This window comes from Oryzias melastigma, linkage group LG13, assembly GCF_002922805.2.
Source record: "Oryzias melastigma strain HK-1 linkage group LG13, ASM292280v2, whole genome shotgun sequence".
Lineage (NCBI taxonomy): Eukaryota > Metazoa > Chordata > Actinopteri > Beloniformes > Adrianichthyidae > Oryzias > Oryzias melastigma.
The window spans coordinates 29788597-29797785 of record NC_050524.1 but is presented as its reverse complement, the minus strand read 5'-3'; the positions used below and the strand labels follow the sequence as shown (position 1 = coordinate 29797785).

The 9189-nt window shown below is 40.9% G+C and overlaps 1 protein-coding gene across 1 annotated transcript in view; it reads left to right on the top strand.

Annotated features, from left to right (window-relative positions):
* The window catches only part of igsf11 (immunoglobulin superfamily member 11), a 168604-nt gene that overhangs the window by 35647 nt on the left and 123768 nt on the right, over nucleotides 1-9189 (top strand). The window lies entirely within an intron of this gene.

Genomic DNA, 9189 nt, shown 5'->3' with positions numbered 1-9189 from the left:
TGAGTTTGAGAATTTAGAGTCCAGTGACTCTAAGTTCAGGTTTGAACTCTAAATTTGTTGAACCTGCTTCTTGAAACGGGCCCCAGATGGTTTATCACTGAAAATTAAAGAAAACTTTTCTACTTTGAGCAGATTCAAGAAAGAAAAATACACAAAATGAGATAAACAGAAGATATAAATAGAACAAACTAGAAGGTAAACATAATTCTCATAGGAAAACAGGAGAAAGACGAGTTAGAGTTCCCTGGAGAAATGGATAGAAAGGTCCAAACATTGATGTTTTTATTCCAACATCGGAGCAATTGGTGCTAATCTGAGTGCAGGCGTGTGTTTTCATACCACCTGGACTTAATTAACACATCTGAACTACAACACAACAGCATGCAGGTAATATGTCCTGGGGCCCGTTTCAAGAAGCAGGTTCAACAAATTTAGAGTTCGAACCTGAACTTAGAGTCACTGGACTCTAAATTCTCAATCAGGGGGGTTGTGTCACATTATCCTGAATTAACAAAGATGCAGAGGAGCTTTTTTCCTGATCAGCATCTCCTTTGTCTTGTGTTCTTGTGTTTGATGAAGCTTCACTCAGCTGTCAGACACGATAAATGGCTGAAAGTCACCGGGGACGACATAAAGGCGGCAAAGCAAGATAAGAAGATATAAATCAAACTCGCAACAACAGGCTAATTAAAGCAACAATATTGGCATTTTAATGTGCGCTTTAGCTATGATAAGGCTTGGCAGTATTTCTTTTTCCCGTGACTCTGGTTGGCTAAGGACAGATCTTATCTGTCCATCTCAACATGGACGGTTTTCATACAACAGGATTTTTGGTTTTGCAACAAATTTAATTTTCTTTTGAAAGTTCACATCAACTGATGAGTTTGAAAACTCCCCCGAACTTGGATGAGGACTAAACTAGCAAAATGTGGTCTGTCTGAAAAAGCACTTCTCCAAACCATCTTCTCCAAACACAAAAACTTTTCCTCAGTGTTTCCATTAAGAGAATTTATCATCGCAGATCTAATGTGCGCAATTTCATAGTCAATGGAAACACAGAACAAACTAGCAAAGCTAATACAGTAATCCGCCCTTATTTGTGGCGATTAAGGACTGGAGACAACGATGAAAATCCTGAGTATGCAAATACGTCCTCCCCCCGTGACTGAAGAATGTTCATTACCGATCCATTCTCATCAAAAACACGTTTGATCATGCTTTGTAAACATTTCTTAAAGAACATTGGAGTATTGCTCATCATATTTTTTTGATTTTTATTTCAGAACTAAAGACAGCTTCATCAAATAATAATCAAACTCCTGATGATAATTTTTCTCCATGGTTATTTTCTTGAACAAATCCTGATTTTTTTCCATCAAGCACTTCTGAGTCCACTGATGCCATTTCTCCATGCAGGGGTGTGAGTAGAGTGGGATGTGAAATGGACCTGCGTTCAGATCTTTGGTGCCTTTCTGGAAAAACAAGAGTTCATCTAGATTTTTCATTTAAGGGACTTCAGTTTTTCCTGAGAGAACCAGTTCTTGTACTTCAGTGTTTATTTTTACACCAAAAACGTCTCTTCCCTGCTCTGTAAAACACCCGGAGCTTGACACAGAACCAGCTCTTTGTCACCTTTTAACTCATGCTCCCAGTGCAGAGGCCTTCTTACCTGATTCTCCCCGTTCATCTCCTCCCAGCCCGGGGAGTTGTGAATGAAAGGAAAAGCTCTCTATTTTCATAGCTCATTTGCACTGCATTTCCCTCCTCATCCTGGTGGAGACTCAGGTGGGCATAAGTATTCTTAGCTCCCCTCGTCAGTGACGTCAGCCGAGTTCACACATGCGCCTCTGAACGCTCTCACGGTGTTTTATGATAGTTAGGAGCTCAGCTGTTATTTAGTCAGCGCTGTAAAGCACTTGTCGATATACAACGGGGCAAAAAAAAAATCTTTTGGTTCCGCTTGCATCGCTTCCTGCCTCTTTTCCATAATTACTTTTTTGTGTCACGGCTTTTTTTCCCGCTCTGGAGTGAGGTTTATCCCCTCAACCTGCTCTTCGCCTCCCATTTCCACTCCTCTACAGCATTCTGCTTTTTAATGTGATTGTCAAACATCATTCCTCTTCTCTCTCCATCTCTCTGCATGTTGTCCATGTGACTCTCTCCGTCGTCTCTGCGCTCATTGAAAAGGCCTTCATGCTCTGCCTGAGAGCTTTATGGGGTCCTCCATGCTAAATGCCAGTCTGTCTCTGCCAGGCGCTCGCATAATGCCGGTCTCCTTGGTGATGAGACCGGCAATCAGCCTGCTCTGCACCAGGCATGGAGGGGTCTGAGGAGCAGCATGTTTGCTGCGACTGTGTGTGTGTTTGTCACCGTAAAGTAGATTTGTGTGCTTGTTTTGCTCTGGTCTTGGTAGAGACTCGTACAGTAAGGAGGGGAGATAAGCAGAGCGAGATGAGCCCAATGCATTTCCTTACTCATTATCATGTGAATGCATTATGTTTCCAGTCAACGGGCCTCTGCCAAACAAGGGGCCCCTCTGTTCTCTCTGCCAGGGCTGGAGCGCCGCATGGTCCAGGCCTCGACTTGGTGCAGTTCTTCGCTGGCACGATTCACAGAGAGTTTAGCTCTGCAGACACTGCTGCTGGCCTCATCCTCGTTCATTCCATCTGTACTGGTATCTCAGCCGCCAGTGAGGAATCAGTCAGCAGGAACCAACCGGAAAGATTCAGAAATACTGCATGAACATATAGAAAAAAACTTAAAGGACGAGATAGTCGTGTTTTTCTATGTTTTAATAGCACTGTTCATTTTTGCAAACTATCGTTTGCTGTTTTGCCATCATGAAGGTGGACATTAAGGGAGTAACGATGAATTAACGATTTAGATTCCTACAATCCAACTAGTTCAATCAGTCGGAGACAAGTTGTTAATTAAACTAAACTAAACCATTATAATATTGTTTCAAAACGACATGAATCAATAATCGATAATGAAAAATATTTGGATGAAGAAATACAAGGATTTTGGAAAACCTGCAGCTTTCAGTACCAGCTACCTATCGCTGAGTCACACTGGAAGAAGTTTTGGCTGAAGATTCTGGATACATTTTAGATCAAAATGAACCAAAATGTATGGAGAGAAAATAGACTCACCCTGATTTGTGCAACTTTTGATTTGTGTGTGGATGTAATTCTTGATTCATGTTTAACTTTGGATTTGTGTGTGGATGATTCTTGATTTGTGTAAAATTTTGGGATTTACTTGTGAGTAATTCTTGATTTGTGAGTAACTTTGAATTTGTGCATAACTTTGGATTTGTGTGAGTAATTCTTGATTTGTGCGTAATTTTGGATTTGTGTGTAATTCTTGACTTCTGCGTAACTTTGGATTTCTGTGTACGTAATTCTTAAATTGTGTGTACATTGGTAATGCATGAATAATTCTTCTAATTGTGTTTTCACATGTAAAATAAATTATAAAATACAATTCATACACTCACAATTTAGAAGTACGACACCTTGAAATTAACTACACTCACAAGTCTTTAAAAATTACACACAAATCACCTGACACACACACACAAAACCACAATCACGCATAAATCTGATGTGAGACTCCTTTCACGTCTCCAAGATTTGTGTGTAAATGATGTGTTTAAATGCTGCTAGAAAGCTGGGTCATCAGAGTTTTCTTTTCAGCGCTTTGAACTTAGATTTGGAATATTATCTGTTGAAAACTTTACATTTTTCTACTTTCTTAAACAGATATGCTCCATAATTAATATAAAACATGTCTAAATATGTGTTTTTAAAACATTTAACACTAAAGTTATGGAAGTTATTGTATGAGTTTCAAATCAAAATGTATACACACACAAATCAGGGTGAGTCTATTTTCTCTCCATAAAATCGACTAAAAATTGCATCTTCAAACACAATTAATTGTTGTTAAAGTGAATCATTACACCCCAAGTTGAAATCTTTTCTCTCATTTGTGAATTTTTTTCAAACCAATGATTAGCAACCAATTAGAGGATGTGACTGTTCTTCAAGACATTTAAAAAAAACAAGGTTAATTTTCCTGCTACCAGCAGGTCACAATACCATTGTTATGGTCTCTCTTATGCACCTTTTACTGGTAGGACACTGAATCAATCTCAATGTAGACACAGTGTGGAGACATCAGTCATGTGTCATGAAAGTTACCCAAAGAAACAGCTTCTTCATCAAGTCATTCCTCAGTGTCAGCCAGTTTGAGGCCTTTAAAGTCCCACTCCCATCGTCTTTGATCTATTATTAAGGTGTTCCCAGGGTCTTTTAATCATGAGTATGACGTTTTAGCCAGAATCAACAGACATGTATCACTCTCCAGGACATAGTTTCTGCAGAGCGACATTCTGAGTTGTGAGTGGGACTGTTGGTGTGGAACAACTGTGAAGAGTTGTAGACATAAGAGTATGATGTATATCATCAAGAAGACTTTCGTTGTAGGGTTACGCTGTGGTAAAGTGGTCAGCACTCTTGCCTCATGACAAATAGATCCTGTGTGTACAAGTACACACAGTTACACCCAAAATGTATTGTAGGAGTTACAAAACAAGAATTACACACACAAATCAAATGAAACTATGTTCTCCCCATATGAATAGGAGCATGTTTGGGTCTTGGTCTCTGTGTGGCCCTTCGATTGTCTGGCAGACTATCCAACGTGAACCCTGCTGATCCCCCAAAGAAAGAAAGGGCCGGGATAGACTCCAACAGCCCCGTGACCCTGATCAGGAAAAAGAGAACTTGAAAAATGGACCTCCAGGGATACCTGTAGGGCTGGGTATCACTTAGTTTAACGGAAATTTTCAGTTTTACACTTTTTTGTTTAATTGATTTTATCCTGGTTGGGTATTTAAAGAGTTAATTTGATGAAAATGCTATTTTTTTTTTTAATTTCCATTGAAAAAGAATCAAATTTAAATAAATATATCATGTCACATACTGACATAAATAAACATAGTAGGACATGCAGTAAAATGTACAAATATGAGCAATCATACTGGCAGTCTGAACCACTAGTACTGGTAGAACATTACATTAAAAGATAAATAAAAAAAATGTTTTACATGAAAATAGTTTATTTTAACCTAAAAAACCCTCAAAAGTAAAATCCTGAATTTGATTATTGATGATTAATTTTAAAGATCATCTCCGATATCAAATATTCCTTCTTTCAGACTCACCCCTAGATATGTGTTGGGTTTTAACTATAAAAACAACAAAGAAAATTAATTCCAAACAACTTAAGGTAATTTTTGCTTTTCCTTCATAGTTCTTAGGAAGATTTCCCGCGAAGAGCCAGAGGGAACTGTCCTTAAAAATCATACGTTTTGCTTCAAAGAAAACCACCAAGCAAGTGGCCTTTGCCATTAGCTTCATCATCTGCACTCTAATACTCTCTAATAGTCTCTGTACAGGCTTCTCCTGCTGCAGAGCGCTGCTCTGGACTCACAGGGTTTAATTCAGTGATGCAGAGGCGTAGAGTTAGAGGTCAGCCCTGTGGCCTGAGCTCTCACATCTCACTGGGACCAATTTAAAGGCCCAAGTAGCCGAAGGTCTTAACAGCACGACCCGTTGCGCACATGCAAAAGCCGAGGTGTTGTCAGGCTCTTTTTTGCAGGGTGATGGGGGTGCAGGTATACATGCCTGTGTGTTGATATGGAAGCGTGCTTTTCCATCCACTCCGCTCTGAAGTGCTTGCGCCAGCGACTCGGGGATGCTTGGACTTGCATCTGTGAGCACACTCGCCAAGTATAGACGGGTATTACAAGAACTCTGTGTGAATGAGCATGTTCCTGACAGATGCAGTAACAGAAAATGACTGCAGTGTGGCAAAGGCTTCATGTATTATGGATAGAGATTTAACGATTCAGTCAAGCCATGATTCCATTAAAGTCACAGTTTCAAATTTCAATTTTTTCTGATTTTTTTTCTCAACACAATAAATTAAAGGTTTTTTAAGGCCAAGTATGTTTTGTTTTTGCCCCCCACACCAAACTGTCTGTTTGTCTACTAACAGAAATGATTCAATACAAATAAACAGTTATACATAATACTGAAATGATCATAAATACTTACATACTTGGTTCATGTTGTGGTCCACGTGTGACGACCACTATCCACCCACCCCCACCTCCCGCCACTGCAGGCGCACTTGCCCTCCCTCGTACTCAGCGCATAAAGAAAAAAAGACTGAGGGTTAAAGAGAGTTAATAAAAGAGTTGAGTTAATAAAGGAGTCAGAAGTGAAAGCTGCATCATGACTGTTATCACGGTAGATTGGTCAAAGTTGTAGTGAAGTTGCCATGAAAATGTGAAGTTGCAGAGTTCACAAAAAATGTCAGGTTTGCTTGAATTTGTGTTACATCGCAAAATCCTGGAGGGACTGACTTGTGTGAAACTTTAAGATCCAAAGGTGTTTAAACAACATATTTGAGAATTTCCTACGAGGGAAGCAACGATGAAGAACACGCAGCCTGTTCGCTACGCGCTCACACTCACTGGTATGTGCACACACTTATGGGCGAGCACATACTCATAGTGGCACACACAATTACAGGCGCGCGCACACTCACGGGCGCACACACACTCACATGCAGATATACACACACAGACAAGCGTGCACTCAAACAGGCGTGCACACACTCACAGGTCCGCACTCAAACACACAGGCGTGCCCAAACTCACAGGCATGCACACACTCACAGGTGCGCAAACTTAAAGGCGCGCAAACTTACAGGCATGCCCAAACTCACAGGCCTGCACACACAGACAAGCATGCACTCAAACAGGTGCGCACACACGCACAGGTCCGCACTCAAACACACAGACGTGCCCAAACTCACAGGCGCGGAGACAGTCACAGGCGCGCAAACTTACAGGCGTGCCCAAACTCACAGGCATGCACACACTAACAGGTGCGCACACACTCACAGACGCACACTCTCACAGGCACGCCCACACTCACCGGCATGCACACACTCACAGGCCCGCCCATAATCACCGGCATGCAAGCATGCAAACACACAGGCGAGTGCCCAAACTCACAGGCGTGCACACACTCACAGACGCACACTCTCACAGGCACGCCCAAACTCACAGGCATGCACACACTCACAGGTGCGCACGCACTCACAGACGCACACACTCACAGGCCCGCCCATAATCACTGGCATGCAAGCATGCAAACACACAGGCGAGTGCCCAAACTCACAGGCGTGCACACACTCACAGACGCACCCCAACTGACAGGTGCGCTCACAGGCACAAGCACACTCACTGGCAACACACACTCACAGGCACAAGCACACTTACAGGCACGCACAGTCATAGGCACGCCCACAGGCACGCACACACTCAGCAAACCATCATGGAGAAATGTCATCTGCTCTTCATTTCTACATCGAGGCACAGGCAGAGACAAGCTGATTTTCCTTTTTCCTTTTCTTATTTCCTGCAACGATGAACATGTTGACGAAGAACTGTTACGTCCTTAATCATGATGACCCAAAGAGACCCTCTGCGGTCTGATCAGATAGAAGAGATGAGGTGAGCTTTAAGGAGCTGAACGTCTCCAGGAAGCTACAGAAAAAGAATTCATTATTATCCTCAGGGCTGTGTAGTTTAATTAGTCATTTCCTTCCTTTCTATGGATATGATATTCTACTATAATGATATAAACTTGTTTTTCCAAACAATTTCAGAAACAAATTGTTTTAACTTGACAGTTAAAAGGTGAATCACTTGTGTTAGCCTGATTAAGAGTGAATACAAACATGAATTGCTGCTTCTTAGAATGAAACCTGTTCCAATCTCCAGAGTTGTCTCCAAGAATCTCATGCGCCAAAGTACTTTTTTGCCAGACTGAGCCTTTTATTTTCCTCACACTTTCTACAATTAAAACACGACTTAAAGGACATCAATCTGCTGGGCTGTGGGCTTCTTTTTGGTCTTTATCATCTTAGCGTGGATTATCTTTGCTTTGGCGGGCCTTTGCTTGAGCATCTGCGCTCCATGGATCTGTGTTATCTTGGCTTTTGGGACTCCTCAGTTCACACAGCAGGTTAATTGAGCCCCAGAGACTTTTTTTCCTGCAGAGTTATAAGGATTGGTTGGATTAAAGGATCCTTCTGGATTCTCTGTTTAGATGTGAAATTTGTGAAAAAAAAAATCGTTTTAATGCTTCATCAAATGTGACTAAACACATGAGGTGAAATCTAAGGCAACAATGAATTATAAAGGAGAAATAAATCCAGGTATCTGATGTCAGTGTTTTATACTGAGATGCTTAATTCATTTTTATTCACGTGTATAAATTTTCTATGAGCAATATTAAAAGGGCTTATCATCAAAGATTAATAGATGTTGTGCTGTAATGTAGGTTATGTCCTGAGAGACAGAGGAGCTGGAATATAAAGCAAACAAATCATTGTCCATAAAGGCAAACATATTTAACACCTCCTCCTTTGCAGCCGGCATTCTAGTGACTCCAGTTTTCATAAAGCCGACGACTGTGAAGGAAACCAGATTGGGTTCTGGATTCTTTTTTATTTTTTTGCTTCCATGTTGACTATTTTGGGCACATTCCCAATATTTCAGGTGTGCTCATCTAATGCCAGAACAGCACACACATGCTGAGTCATTTATGTCTCTGGAATCAGAGAAAGAAGAATTCTTATTACAATAAACAACTTGATTAAGGCCCAAGAGAAGAGAAAACCACAAAAACACAGGAAACAATTCCAGGGATGTGTTGTCAAAGATGGTCTCAGGAAACTTTTTTTAATTGTTTTTGATCATATATATATTCTTGATAACTGGTGATCGTGTCCGCAAACAAGAAAAGTGTGATTGTAGTGGGTTTGAGAAATAGGATTTACTTGGAGCTGCACTTTAAGATTAAGATTTTCTTGTTCTCCACTTGTGCAAATAGTTTTTGTGATTTAGTTAAAAAAGAGCAATTATATATCATATTATTAGATAATTTACAGCTTTTCATAACTTCTTGCCCAGGGCCGGCCCTGGGCAGAGGCGACCAAGGCGGCCGCCTAGGACACAATCTGCTGGAGGGGGCACCAAATCACAATGATTATACATCCGTTTTTTTTTCTTTCTTTTTTTTTTTTGTTAAATAGTTTGACGCA